Genomic DNA, 15954 nt, shown 5'->3' on the forward strand with positions numbered 1-15954 from the left:
TTTTCTTAGCTATCAACTCTGTGCATGGCCTCTTTTTATGATAACTCACATCTCTAATAAGATTAGTCCTCTTGAGCAAAGCGAAGGCTCAGCAGCTTGATCACTACCTACAGAGTAAGTCCCAGGGGTGATGAACAGCCCACCACCGTGGGCGGTGACAGCAGGACTTCCATACTGGGAATGACATCATCATTGGCTGGAGGTAGTCACTGTCTCCTTACTGGAATTTGGAAAGCAGGAAGTTGTGCTCCACGGAACAGGCACCTGTGGCTCTTCTGAACACTGAATGCCTGCTCTCTGGTGTCAGGGAATGAAACTGTATCCTGCGTGTGTGCGGCTGACTGCTTCTGAAAGAGGCATGTCCAAACTCTGCCTGTCTCTTGCTGCTCCCAGCCCTCCGTTTCTTTTCTGTCTTTTAGTCCTCACTGTTTTCTCCAGCACTAGCACAGAAGCGGCAGCGCCAAGTCACAGAGCGATCCTGTCTCTAGCTCAGCCAGCGTTGCAAACAGTTTATGTCATGCATTGGACTTCTTCCACCAAAAAAAAAAAACAACAAAAAAAAAAAAACCTTACAAGAAGCAAAGAAACTTTTCAAAGCAAACATGCGGCCCATGACTGACGGCATTTGGCACAAGGAAAAATATGTACTTCCAGTAGACCTGGTGGGCTAACTGAGGCACCGACTTCACTTTCCGGCTCAAGGCCTCCAGACGGTCTTGGGGCTGACCTCATTTCTCCTCCTAACCCCACAGTCAGTCTATGATTTGAGTCAAGCATGTAACCTTTAGCTAGTTCACTAAGTGGGACAGTGCCGCTGGCTATCAGCACAGTTCTTAGGGAAAATGTTGGATCACTAAATGTGTTTTTAATATAAACATTGTTTTGGTAGTACACACTGGAAAATGACGAAGCCTGTAAATAATCTGAAAATGCTGTCTTGAGAATGAGGTGCTAGAACTTGTCATTTCAAGCCGACATTTCTGCAAAGCAAGAGAATTTGTAGGAAAAGAGTTGGCATTGGGAGGACTTGTAGGAGAGGAGTCGGGCATTGGGAGGACTTGTAGGAGAGGAGTCAGCCACTGGGAGGACTTGTAGGAGAGGAGTCGGGCATTGGAAGTTTCAAATAAGAGACTGAACTTAACAAGACTTTGCTGAGGACTGTGCACTGGCCCTGTAACTAAGATTTATGGGCTTTCCTAGCAGAACAAAGGAACTGGGAGAGTGGGTCTTCAGGGAACTGGTTAGGGAACAGCCCCCGGCAGTGGAGAACAAGTGCCAAGGGGAGGAGGGGGGCGGAACACGGTGCTGCTGGGCTGGAACCAGAACAGGTTGTTGTGAGTGAGCGAGTGCCCAGGGTCAGCAGGAAGTGGTGGGCTGAAGCTGGATCCTGACCAACCAAAGAGGAGATCTGGAAGGGTTACACCAGAGGCGTGACAGCATGGCTGAAGGGGGGTGGGAATAGAGCATCCACCCCTACCACACATGAGCATGAGCACAGTATCGGGCCGGCCAGCCAGCATACCTTGAAATACAAGTTTTTATAATTTGTTGATCTGCTTTACACTAAAAGTCTTAACAGAAAGTGACTTTAATCAAAATAAATCTAGAGAATTATTTAAGATGATCAGGCTCTTCTCTCTTTTCCCTTCTTCCTCCTTCTCTTCTTCTTCATGCTCTTCTCTTCCCTGTTCTGTTCCTCCTAAATAACAAAGCTACTTTTTTTTTTTTTTTTTTACCATGTGCTTGCTGTGTGCCAAGCACGGGGCTAAGCACTTCATGCATGATTCCATTTACTAGGATTTGGGGTGTCACTGTACCTGAAAGTGAATGGAGGCCTTTGACCTAAGGACTTAAGTGTCTGCTGCAATCATCTGTGGCTAGCATCTGGATTCCCTCAGGGCCTAAGGATTTTCAACCCATTCTCTGCGATCAGTCATTTACCCCCAGTAACTCTGTGGTGTGGTGGCCCTAACTGAAGGTTTGACCGCATCTCTGAGGGCAGAGAGAGTTCCATCCTTCCGCGGGTTTGTATGTCGGGACTCAACCAATACAGCAAGGAAATATTCTTCCCAAAATGTAATGGTACTGAACACAGTCATACTTCCCTTCTTGATATTATCCCCTAGACAAGGTAATAACAAAAGAATTTACACAGATTCCACCTTGGATTAGGTATCGTAAGTAATCTAAAGGTGATATGGAAATATGGGAGGCAGTGCATCAATTATGGGCAAACACTTTCAAGAAGAGCTTGAACAGGTGCCGACCATAGGTGCTCAGTGGGATCTTGGAACAATCCTCCACACACAGAGGGATGACCATACCTTCACGGCTACTGTTTATGTAAGCAGTATTGCCCTGCCTGACCCATCTGTTCTGGTTAACGACTTCAGTATCTCTCAGAAGTTCGCATGTGGAAGGCTTGCTCCCAGCTGGTGGCACTATGACAAGGACTGGAAGCTTCTGGAGCTGGGGCCACTCTGGGCATGCCCTAGAAAGTTACTGTTAGCATTCTGTCTGGTGATGTCCCTCTGCATTCCCTAGCTGTGATGAGGTAAGCTGGTTTCTTTTACGGTGTTCTTCCACCATGGTGTATTACCTTCCACAGACATTAAGAGCAGTCAAGAAAACTAGCAGGATCTGAAACTGTGAACAAAAGAAAACTTTTGTTTGTTTGTTTTTTTTTTTTTTTTTTTTTTTTCGAGACAAGGTTTCTCTGTATAGCAGCCCTTACTATCCTGGAACTTGCCTTGTACACCAGGCCAGCCTCGAACTGGAGTGCTAGGATTAAAGGTGTGTGCCACCTCACCCATCAAAATAAACTTCCTTGTGAGTTGAGTGTCCCAGGTGATTTTGGCACAGCAGTGGAAACTTTACTAACATTCTCAAAAGGAAATGATACTTGATTTTTAAGATTTATTTATTTATGTAGTTGTGTGTGTGTGTGTGTGTGTGTGTGTGCTATGTGTATGTGGGTGCCAATGGGGGCCAGAAGAAGGTGTCAGATACTCTGTAATTACAGCTACAGGGTTTTTTAAAGCTGTCTAACATGGGTGCTAGGAACTGAAATGTGACCCTTTGGAAGAACAGCCAGTACTCTCAGCCACTGAGCCATCTCTTCAGCCCCATGCATCCTTTTTAAAGACAAGTATTTTCACATCTTGTTAGCGGCTCACAGTTCGAGAGATCCTCATACAGCCAAAGGGAATGTTTATAACTATAATCCTCCACTTTGAATAAATCAACAAAGGCAGGACCTGCCCACAGAGTAAGCCTTCTCACCTCAATCAGCCTAATTACCCAACCTAGATACTCCCTCATAGGCATACCCAGGAACTTGTCTCTTCAGCAATTCCAGATTCTGAAAGTTACCAGTCAAGATGCCCTTCACTGTGGCCTTCTCAGAGGGCTTCTTTGACCACCTCCTTACGTAGCCAACACGCAGGGTTGTCACTTCCCTGGCATTCATCATCTAACATGCTACAGAACCTTCTTGTATTTATTTGTGTTTCCATCTGCTCTTTCCACTTCACCTACATTCCACATTCTGCTAGAATTTCAACTTTTCAGAAGCAGACATTTTTTTCAGTTTGGTTGTTTATACAGAGAAATAAATGAGTTCTTCAATATGATGAGTGGATGGATAGATAGATGAGAGGTAGATAGGAAGAAGATAGATGATGATAGACAGACAGACAGACAGATAGATGATAGATACATAGATACATAGATACAAAGATACATAGACAAAAGATAGATAGATAGATACAACGATACATAGACAAAAGATAGATAGATAGATAGATAGATAGATAGATAGATAGATAGATAGATAATGAAGGAACTTATAATTCTGATAATAGTATTTTTATAATTCAGGCAAAGGAAGAGTACTTATAAGTTAAGTCAGAAAAAAAAATGAGATTTGTAAAATGTGGATTTGTGTCCCCCCACAAGTTGAAGGAGTGAGCCTGTAGCAGGTGATTCTGTGTTGAGGGCTCCACTGTCCCGAGTGGGGTTAGTGCACTGTAAAGGCCAAAAGAGTCTTCAGCCTCTCCCCCTTCTAGAGCAGACAGCACCTCACCAGAGAGGTGGGCTACTGGCACTTGGACCCTGGTAGTCCCAGATCTGTGAGCACCAAGTCTGTCCTGTTTAGAATCTACCCATCTTAAGGTATTCTTGGCCTGAAAAGCCTAAGACAAGGATAGTATCAATAATACCACAACTAAGGTCGTCGACTTCAGTAGCTCCTATGTGTGGCCACACTTTAAAGTGGTTCGTGCAGCTCGCTTTGTTCAGTCCTCACCACAGGCTCTTGAGACACCTGCCATTGTCTTCCGCACCTTACAGGGGAGGAGGAGACACAGGAATGTTTGGAACTGGCCCTGGGTGACAGAATCAGTGAGTTACAGAGCCAGGATTTGGACCAAAAACTTGGAGAGCTTGTTGTTCCGATTCCCAAGGCATGTGGCTCATGAGCTTTGCTGTGTTCACTGTCTCTCCAGAAGCACAGGAGCCAGGGACAGGATCTCTCTTTCTCTCTCTCTCTCTCTCTCTCTCTCTCTCTCTCTCTCTCTCTCTCATCCTGGCAAAAGTCGTGTCTGAAATCTATTCTGTGAAGCCCTCAGTAGGCATTCCCTGCCAGTCAGGACACAAGCTGGGGGGCTGGAGAAGAAAAAGACGGGGCGACAGTGAGGAGCTGGTAAAGATGAACTTCTGCATAAAATGTCACCACCACGTGTTCTGTCACTGATGACAGTCGCGCCCCGGCCTGTACTTCTCAGAATTCACAAGCAGATAAGAAGATGCAATTCAATAGACATGTATTGTTTCATACTGTTAAGTCACGCTTGCTTATACTTCATTTGTTTGCCTCCCTGTGCTGGGAGGCTGAACTCAGCGTCTTGCTCATGCGAGGCATTTCCACTGTATTTTTCCACAAAGAAGCATGAGATCTCAGCACACTATGGCCAGAGCAAACTGTGCTACTGACCAGCAATGGCTTGAACAAGCTGTCCCTTCTCTTCTTCCTCTGGGTGTACGTGTGCTGATGCGTGATTGGTCAGTCCTCACAAGTTATAAAAAGGAGCCGACTTCTCTCCTGGACGAGAGAGCTCCTGGTTACTGTTTGGGAAATGCCACTGTGAGATGTATTCATTGAGAACTTTATTTCCATAGTTACAATCTGCTCAAAAATGTGCAAGGGCAGTCAGAGCATAAGAGGGAAATCGTGACCCCCCCCCCAGCACCCCTGTGGTCTGCAGTCAGTGTCCATGCACAGAGTAGTCAGAAACAGGCTGTGAAATGGGTTCTTCCATCTTCCAAGGGACAAGGAAAGGAAGGAAGGTCTTAACTGCATTGTAACCTCATCTTTATGGTTTCAGAGCTGCAGAAACATTCTTAGATTCAGTTTACTGGTGAATAAAACACTAATGAAGTTCAATAACAAGTCAATGGGCCGAGTTTGTTGGTGTTTTTTCCTTTTTCTTTTCACTTTAAACCGTACTGACCTTTATAGAAGCACAAGAGTAATGTTTGACATTTTGTAGAAAATAGAGAGACAGTTGGGCAATTTTTAACCAGTTGCTGCGCACTGCAGCTTTAGCTTGCTCAACTCTTTCCAGACACAAATGTCTTCACAGTCGGCTTTGTCTTCCTCTTCAAATCACAAGTAAATAAACAATGTTAACCACAGGAGTCTGCAGCTCAGAGCCTGGGGTCATCTTTTCCTCTCTGGGGAAAAAATAGCCACTAAAGAAAGAAAAGAAACAGGAGAGGGAGGTGGGAGAAAGGAGAAGAGAGGAGAGGAGAGGAGAGGAGAGGAGAGGAGAGGAGAGGAGAGGAGAGGAGAGGAGAGGAGAGGAGAGGAGAGGAGAGAGAGAAAAGGAGGAGGAGGAGGAGGAGGAGGAGGAGGAGGAGGAGGAGGTGAGGAGAGAGGGAGGGAGGGACGGACGGACGGACAGACAGATGGACACAACTGCCCCCAGAAAGGCAGGATTGTTTTTGTCCTAAACACTGCACATTTCTGAAATGGAGCTCAGATCAAGCCAAAAGTGCAGGCCCTGGCTTGGTTCTTTAGACTTCTGGCTCAACTCTCACTCCATAAAGAAGAACATACCCATGAGCTTGGGGGAGGCGGGGGGAGGTGATGGGTTCTTTTAAATTGTGCTGTGTTTTTATCTGATAAATTTGGCTTCTTCTTGAACAAAAATAGCCTGTTGTCTCCATCTCAGCCACTGGACACCCGGCTGTTTGGGGTAGGGATTCCTGGGAGCCTGGTGTAGGCATGGCGCTGAGTGTGGGGGGAGTGTGGGTGGGGGTGTGGGGTGGGGTGTGGGGGTGTGGGGGGAGGTGTGGGGGGTGGAGGGGTGGGGTGGGGTGTGGGGGGGGTGTGGGAGGTTCTGAGCCGCCTCCCTGCTGTGCACAGCTGGAGCTTGCACTCCTGACGTCCAGGGCTTTCTCTTCCTGAGCATCGAGGAAAGGGCAGCCTGTTGTCCTCCACACCCGTCTAACTTCCCTTACCTCCTCTGTGTCCCACAGCTCATGCCCGTCTCTGCGTGGCCACATTGCTCCACCAGGCACAGCTGAGCTGTTTCTGGCCTGGCTTACCGCGCTGTTTCCTCTCCCTATCTCGAAAGCATGAGTAGAGCTGTGCCTGCTCAGGGCTTGTGTCTCTGAGGGATTTGAAGCTCCGTGGTGTGTTCTAGTCCAGAACAAGCCCAAGAGTCCAGCCTCTGCCTCCTCCCAGCTCAGACCAGCCCCAGACTTGAGGGTAGATCATTTGAGGCCACCCTGGGAGCTGGGGTTGATTCCAGGCTCAAAAAAAAAAAAGTGTCAAGGAATCTTAAAACAAAACAAAACAAAAAATACAGTGTAGGAAATTTGTAGAAGGCAAAGTCAAGAAAGTGTCATTTCCCGGATCCTCTCTCTTCTGCTAGGAAAGCCAGAGGTAGCAAGCTGGCAGCTGACGAACTGCCTGCCAATCAACTTTAATTGGCCTGCACAGTGTATAAAGGTTGTCCTTAAACATAAGAACTTTAGCAAACTAAAAATTTTCACATCAAACTTTGATTTCTAACTTCATAAAAATCAGAGTCTGTCTGACGCTAGATCTGTCTAGAAGAGTCAAGAGCTGGTATTCTTAGACAAGGTGAGTTGCTGACCTTAAGCTCCAGGCTGAGCCCTCAGCCCTGCAGGCCCAGTGGGACGCCCCAGTGCACAGAACGTGGACTGTGAGGCAGGGCGGGCGGGCTTCCAGAGCAGCAGCAGGTGTGGGCAGTGTGTTCTCGTCAGAGCTGGTCAGCAAGCCTTGGCTCACGCTCTTCCCTCACTGACCCTCATCCTACTTGCTGCCCTGAGGCTGGGTAGGTGCTTGGGAGTCAAAACCATTGTCAAAGGGGTCAGTAAGGCCCCGCAGGGGGAAGGTGTCACAGCAGTCCACTCTATGCACTCCAGCTTTGCCGTGTCTGGACGCTTGAGTGAGGATCGTAACTCAGCCAAGAATCTGCCAATACAAAAGATGCAACACCATGCCAGTGGAGAGATTCAGACAGCCAAAGAAGTGTGTGCATGGTGCTTCAGTTTACCTTTTCAAGTCAGACCCCAAACCAAACAGCCAAGTTGGTATACATGAGGCACGATGCTGAAGTCAAAATCCCAAGAACTCTAAAACGCTCTCTTTGTTTCACCAGAAACTGCAGAGACAGCATTCAGACTCCATCTTTGCAGTAGCTGCCAGCTCTCCATAAAACAGCAGAGACTAGCTTTGGTGACCTACAGCAAGACAACCACTGGAGGGCTATGTGATAAGCCGATAACAGTGGCAAAAGACAAGGGCGACTTTGAAAGTGCTTGGGGGCTACAGCTATAAGCTCCCTTGTCTGCACAGTGGTGGTGTCTACACTTCCCATCCTCGAGCAGATCTGTAAGCGAGAGCAGTCAGCTCTCGGCTGACCGTAGAATACAGTTGTCTGTGTGATTCTTCACAGTAACTGCCACTATGAACAGCTACTGGAATGTGCATTGATACTCTGAAATGGCACAGATATGGATCATTCTCAATCTTAAGCTTAAAAATTAACCATGTCTTCTAGAACAACAAAACATCCTTACTGAACCTTACTATGTGGGTGTTTTGGTTTTGTGTGATTTTATGTGTGTATGTAGGTGTGTAGTGTATGTGATGTAGATGAGTGTGGGGGCGGGGTGGGTGTACAAGGAGCCAGGGGACATCAGATCTTATACTACATTACTCTTTCCTTTATTCCTTTGAAAAAAGATCTCTTGTTAAACCTGGAGCAGGCCAGATAGCCTGGTGTTTGTGCCAGTGAACAGCAGACCCTACCTTAAGGTTGAAGGTGAAGACTGGTACCCAGGTTGCACTCTGACCTCCACATATGTGCTTTGGCTTGCATGTGCCTGCACACAAAAGCGGGGGGAGGTACACCCACACATAATTAAAAAAAAAACTCTGTATAGCAAAGGAAACATTCAAGAGAGTGAAGAGACATAGGAAAAGATATTTGCCAAGTGTATATTTGAAAAGGCATTGTTATCTAAAACATATATGAACTCATGAACTGCAATAACAAGATAGCAGGAATAACAGCAATAATGACAACAATCTGGTTGAAAACAGGCAGGAGACCTAAATAGACATTTCTCAAAAGATGCACAAATGACCAACAGGTCTATGAATGTTCAACATCCCCAGTGATTGAAGAAATGGAAATGAAAGCCTCACTCAGCAGGAAAGGTTACTATCCATACTGCAGATAATACATGCTCATGAGGATTGCTGAAAGGGGAGTGCCATGCAGAATGCTGATGTGAGGATAAACTAGTCCAGCCATTGCGGAGCACAGTTACAGGGGCTCCTCAGAAAACGAAAACTACCATATGGTCCCCAAATGTTTGCATATAAGCAAATAAAATGAAGTAAAAATATAGAACATCTGGATTCCTATGTCAATTTCAACACGATTCATAATAGCCCAGAAATGGAAACAATGCAACTGTCTTTGAGCTGATGAACAGATAAAGGAAATGCGGTAAACGCTGTGTAAGTCAACAGCTTATCAAGGAAGGGGGAGGGGCTCGTGCCCCCCTTACATGCAATGAATGGTGGAGGGAGAGACATTTTCTTCAGTGGTGTAGCGTCTGGTAAGGTGCCCACACTCCTGTAAACAAGCTCTCACCCAAGTTCAAGCAACTCTAAAGAAACTCATTTGATAGTATACAAAAGAGACATGGAAGTGGAAGGGGCCTCTTGGGAAGGAGAAGTGGAGTCAGTGGGTATGGGTGCATTGGGGATTAACAGGGAGTGAATGTGATCTAAATACATTATGTACATTCATGGAAATATGACAATGAAATTCATTATAATATATAATTAATGCATGCTAATAAAACAGCTTTAAAAGTAAAATGTGGCATGTGGCAAATATATATAATAGCATATATGAAACCTTGTCATTAGCAGCAACATTGAAGGGGCTGGAGGCCATTACATTAAATAAGGCAGACACAGAAAATAAGTAACATGATCTCACTAATGCAGAATCTATAAAGTTGATCATACAGAAAGTACAGAGGTGTCACCAGGACTAGGGGCCTTAGGGAGAGGGAGTTCAGAAGACTTACTGTGTAACATGCAAAATACTACTCTCTTCCCTATATGAGGCAATGCTCATTTTCAAAATCAGAAATTAGATTACTTTAGACCTAACTTTTGGCTCCTCCCATAAGAATGTCTAAGAACTCAAGATAACTTATTTTTTCTATCACTGTATAGATCCTGTTTTTGTTTGTGGGATTCAATTCTCTGCTTATGACACTCTACCCCAGAACAACATCAACAAATTCACAATCCCTAATATCTGATCTCTGTGCATAGCTCTGCATCCTTGCTGGATGTTACACTGAAGACAGCTCAAACCCAGCAGGGACAAAATAAGACTTATCTGTATCCTTTAATCTCCTTATCTTGGGAGTTTCATTTTCCCTATCCATGACTTTGTCCTTAAATGTCCTACCTCCAACACTGTGTTATCCCTAATCCAGGTCAGCCTCACCTCCTTGCTCCAGAACTCCTTGCCCACCTTTCCCCAACCTCTCTACTGCATTTGAGCCCATCTTGCCTCATCTACTCCCCTTTATCTATCTTTCCTGCATTTAACTTCTGCCCAGTTCCAACCATACTGAACTCTCTTTGCACTCAAGAATAAGAGGAAAGTAAACATGTCTGTGAATGAGAAAAGGAGGACATGACCACTCTAGGTATGGTTGAGGAGGTTTTATTGTAAATATGAGGGAAATCACAGCAGAGACATCTGGAAGAGTCCAGACTGAACTGGGCCATGGTGGTGGTGGTGGTGGGGGGAGTGAGAGAGGAAGAGAGGGGTGGACAAGCAGACCAAAAGAGGAGCCTTAGACCAAGAGGCCACGAGTGGACCAAAAGAGTGCATAGCCAAAATGTCTGAGTTATGTAGGGATCAGAGGATAGAGTCTGGTTCTCTTGAAAGCCATTTCCTGTTGTCCTTTCTTCCTGCCCCTGTGTCTTTCTGGAAGGGCTATGTCGGGCTTTTTCACAGTGGTCTTCTGTGTTGGGCCCCAACTCTGAGTTCTGGCAATATGATTTTTTATTTCATCACAGCTTTATGTTACAATTGAGTTATTTTTGTCTTTCTCTCACTGAATTAGTATCTGCTTGAAGACAGGTATACAGGCTTTCTCTCAGGTTCCAAAGCACTCCACAAATGAACTAATACTAAAAATGAATGCTAAGAATCATGAAAGGCCTATTGGACCCTTACAAAGAGTTAGCCTACCCTAAGTTCAAATGCCTCTTCTCTACCCTCCCACCACCTCCAGCTGAGTCCCCTCCACCCTGTAAATAAACTCCCTCAGAAGACATGTAGGGCATTCCTGTTCACTTAACAGCCTGAGAACTGCCATCTCATGTCCCATACTTAGCACTTGGATCACTTTCATGCATGGTGTAGTCTCAAGCAAGCTGGACAGCCAGGATTCACTGGGAAACAAGTGTTTTCTTTTAAGTTGCCGGAGGATTATTATTATAAAGGTGACATCCTTTAATGTTAGAAGAAACAAAACAAGACATTTTTAATTAAAACCAGGATATAGATGGAGGAAAACTATAGTCAGCCTAAAAGAGCTAAGGAGTGGGCTTAAAAACACAATCTGTGCCACTTAACAATGGGTATATGCATGATGTGAGGGTAGGTCATCAGATTTCATTCTTAGTACATGTGCAAACTAAGACATCTGAGATGTCCCTAGCTAATTAATTTTTCCTATATGGTACATTGGTCTGCTGCTAACCAACATACTGCCCTATGAGGCTTTGCTGTGGAGGAGTGTTCCCCTTGCTCCACATCCTCTCCATCATAAAATGTCACTTGTGTTTTTTATCTTAGCCATTCTGAGAGGTGTAAGATAGATTATCAGAGTGTTTTTATTTGCATTTCTCTGATAGCTAAGGATGTTGAACATCTCCTTAAGTGTTTCTCAGCCATTTGAGATACTTTTGTTGAGAATTCTCTGTTTAGATATGTAGCCCATTTTTAAAACTGGATTATTTGGTTTGCTGATGTCTAGTTTCTTAAGTTCTTTATATATTTTGGAAATCACCCCTCTGTCAGATGTGGGGTTGATGAAGATCTTTTCCCATTCTGTAGGCTGCTGTTTTGTCCTATTGATGGTGTCCTTTGCCTTACAGAAACTTCAATTTCATGAGGTTCAATTTATTAATTGTCGATTTTAGTGCCTGTGCTATTGGTGTTCAGTTCAGGAAGTTGTCTCCTGTGTCAATGCACTCAAGATTATTTCCCACTTTTTCTTCTATCAGGTTCAATGTATCTGGATTTATATTAAGGTCTTTGATCCACTTGAATCTAAGTTTTGTGCATGGTGATAGATATGGATCGATTTACCTTCTTCTACATGCCAACATCCAGTTATGCCAGCACCATTTGTTGAAGATGCTTTCTTTTTTACATTGTATAATTTTGGCTTCTTTTTAAAAAATCATGTGTCTATAGGTATGTGGATTTATGTCTGCGTCTTGGATTCAATTCCATTGATCCATCTGTCTGTTTTTATTCCAGTTCCATGCATTTTTTATGACTATAGCTCTGTATTAGAGCTTGAAATCAGAGATGGTGGTACCTCTGGAAGTTCTTTTATTGTACAGAATTGTTTTAGCTATCCTGGACTTTTTGTTTTTCCATATGAAGTTGAATTTTATACTTTCAAGGTCTATAAAGAATTGTGTTGGGATTTTAATGGGGATTGCATTGAATCTGTAGATTGCTTTTGGTAAGGTGGCCAATTTTACTATGCCAATCCTACCAATCCATAAGCATGGCAGATCTTTCCATCTTCTGATATCTGCTTCAGTTTCTTTCTTCAAAGACTTGACGTTCTTTCATACAGGTCTTTCATTTGCTTGGTTAGAGTTACCCCAAGATATTTTATAGTATTTGAGGCTGTTGTAAAGGGTGTAGATTCTCTGATTTCTTTCTCAGCCTGTTTATTGTTTGTATATAGGAGGGCTGCTGATTTTTTTTAATTAATCTTGTATCCAGCCACTTGACTAAAGGTGTTTATAAGCTGTAGGAGTTTCCTGGTAGAGTTTTTGGGGTCACTTAATCATTAGGTCATACTTCAAAAACCTGTACTCCACAAAATTGGAAAATCTAAAAGAAATGGACAAATTTCTTGATAGATACCACTTACCAAAGTTAAATCAAGATCAGATAAACAATTTAAATGGACCAGTAACCCCTAAGGAAATAGAATCAGTCATCAAATGTCTCTCAACCAAAAAAAGCCCAGGGCAAGACATTTTTAACATAGAATTCTACCAGACATTCAAAGAAGAACTAATATTAATACACTTCAAATCATTCCACACAATAGAAACAGAAGGAACATTGCCAAATTTTTCCTATGAGGCCACAGTCACCCTGATACCCAAACCACACAAAACTCAACAAAAAAAGAATTACAGACCCATTTCACTCATGAATATTGATGCAAAAAATACTCAATAAAATACTGGCAAACTGAATCCAAGAACACATCAAAAAGATCATCCACCATGACCAAGTAGGCTTCATCCCAGAGATGCAGGGATGGTTCAACATAGAAATCTGTCAATGTAATCCACCATACAAACAAAGTGAAAGAAAAAAAAAAAACACATGATCATCTTGATAGATGTTGAAAAAGCCTTTGACAAAATCCAACACCCCATCATGATAAAAGTCTTGGAGAGATCAGGGATACAAGGGACATACCTAAACATAATAAAAGCAATTTACAGCAAGCCAAATGACAACATCAAATTAAATGGAGAGAAACAAAGTAATTCCACTAAAATCAGGAACAAGGTTGCCCATTCTTTCCACACTGATGCAATACAGTACTTCAAGTTCTAATAGAGCAATAAGACAACTAAAGGAAATCAAGGGGATACAAATTGGGAAGGAAGAAGTGAAAGTATCATTATTCCCAGATGATATGAAAGTGACCCCAAAAACTCTACCAGCAAATTCCTACAATTGCCCTCATTTTTTTTTTAAAGCTTGTGTGAAGTTAACATGAAGCTGGCCAGCACATCCACTGCTTACCAAAGTCTGCAGGATGGGCAGTCAGTTATCTCGTGTTGACTTGTAACTGAATCAAGACTGAGAATAGAGAATTTAAGTTGCAGGTCATTCCTATGTAAAAAGAAGCTGGCTTTAATGTGGATTTTGTTCAAAGTGGGGGGGGGGGTAATTGACAGTTGTTCTGCATAAACTTAGATAGTATGGACAACGCTGAGCCTTTGGTGAGCAATTGCTAGTCTTCCATGCAGATCATTCAATGTGTGTGTGTGTGTGTGTGTGTGTGTGTGTGTGTGTGTGTGTCAGGGGTCGGGGGCGGGGGGAGGTAAAGAAAGATGCTGACTCATCACACTAGCCCAGGAATCAGAAGCAAACCAGAATGGCCACAGGCAAAGTAGAATCCAAGGTCACCCTAGGATTTGCTCAGCTAAGATCCAACCTTCTGCCTGACTTTCTTTTTTAATGCTTGTACAGAAAAAAGATGTCCTCACACAATTAACAGGTTTTTGAATTAAATTAAATTAAACAAAATGTAGTTTAAGGAATTTTATATTTAAGATTGAGTGTGTACTTCTGAGTGTTAAGATTTACTGTTAAAAAATCTTTTGGTCTCTGTATTTTTTTCCTCTTTCCTTTTTGTCAATAAACATGAACTTAGTTTGCCTCAAATTCTTTATATTTTTAATGAAAATACTTATGGATTATTCAAGTTTTGCTAGTAATGACTCCATAAGGCATCTACAGAATCCCTGTTTCACTGATAAGAAAATTGGAAAAAAATAACATCATTTGTCTCTACCAAACAATTTCTTCATCATTAGATGTCAGCTGATTAAGATTTTTTAACAAATAATATTCTCATAATATAATATCCTGGTTATTAATTGGGAGTTCTTGTTTATGTGTCTTGTGTATGGTATCTCAAATCAGCAAATATCGATCTCCAGGGTTCTAGCTTAAGGACTATTTATCTGCTGTTGAAACTTTCCAGCCGTCTCCTCGGACTGTCCATACCTGCTATGGCAGCCGCCCTGTGCTGGTGGCTTCCTGGAGTTTGTCACTGTGTCCAGCTGATCCATACCGGAATGTTGAAAAACCAAAGCCTTGAGTTGTCTTTGGTATTTAATTAACCACACTGTCATGAAATCCATGATTTCTTTAAAGCTCATTTATATGATTCTTTTCCTTTACAAAGCAACAGAAAGGATTTGGAAGCCCAGGGCATGTGTCTTTAGCAGACTTTCTGACTGCAGCAGCTTTTGTGATGGAAATCAGTCATGAGCACCATACCGAGCATTTCCATAGGTACATTTCCAGCAGAGAAGGGGTAAAGTTTCTGGGAAGACATGCCTAGAGTGCTCTTGCGATGCAGAGGACTGGGGATGCACACGATGCTCTCAGTGTTTCCCTTCAGGTGGAGAGCCTGATTCCATTGGCTGTACAGTCTTTCACTGTGAATAAGAAAAGGAGTGACAGAAGGTGGTAGTGTAGACACGAGTGAAACCCACAAGTGCCCCTCAGGTATCACACCGAACACAAGTGCCCGTCAGGTATCACACTGAACACAAGTGCCCCCTCAGGTACCACACTGAAGGATCTAAGATCATGCATGAGTCAGGCTGTGCTCCTAACCTAAAGATACCTTCTTATCAGCACTACAGCATATTACGTGTTTTAGCCTCCCATCCTCAGCCTGTCTGTGGTCACTGTGTTCTGCCCAGCGGTATCAGTTGCACCTGAAAAGATGCCTTCATTCACTTTCTCTTGATGTCTGTTTTGACAACACAAAGTGCATCCTGCCTGCGGAACAGGATCTTCTTTGCTTCCGTACAGTCGTGGCTGTCTTCTGTTTTGACTTGCTCCACCAGTTAGGTGTCCCTTGTTTATGTCACTGGTTAGTCTTCCTGCGATCTTCTCTGGCTCTTCAACCCTGAGTTCTCAGCTGTTTTCTCTGTGGAGTGCTTTCCAAAAGCAAAACAACAACCAGCTCTTCACAAACCTCATGGACTCATGTGGCTCGGGTGCCCCTACCACACAGCTGTCTTCCACACAGAGGCCTCTGACCTTGCTCACTCTCCTCTCTTCCATCCTGGCACGTAAAATATGTTAGATGTCTTTGCTTCAAACATGTAAGAAATTTAGTCGGCTTCCGCTGTCAGTGATCTCCCCGCTCTCGTCTCCACTGGCACCAGGTCATTCAGTTTTCCCGACTGGTCTTCATAGTGGCACTCTTCTCAGGTCACCCACCACTGTCCGTTCACTTCACTGAATGACTAAGTGGGAGTCTGCACACTAACCTTTGAGGCCTGTTTTCAAAGGGGCA

The 15954-nt window shown here is 43.6% G+C and overlaps 1 protein-coding gene across 1 annotated transcript in view; it reads left to right on the top strand.

Moving 5' to 3' along the window:
- Adgrv1 (adhesion G protein-coupled receptor V1) overlaps positions 1 to 15954 on the top strand; it is a 546923-nt gene that overhangs the window by 512886 nt on the left and 18083 nt on the right. The window lies entirely within an intron of this gene.

Source organism: Peromyscus californicus, unplaced genomic scaffold (assembly GCF_007827085.1).
Source record: "Peromyscus californicus insignis strain IS unplaced genomic scaffold, ASM782708v3 Scaffold_18__1_contigs__length_77618521, whole genome shotgun sequence".
Lineage (NCBI taxonomy): Eukaryota > Metazoa > Chordata > Mammalia > Rodentia > Cricetidae > Peromyscus > Peromyscus californicus.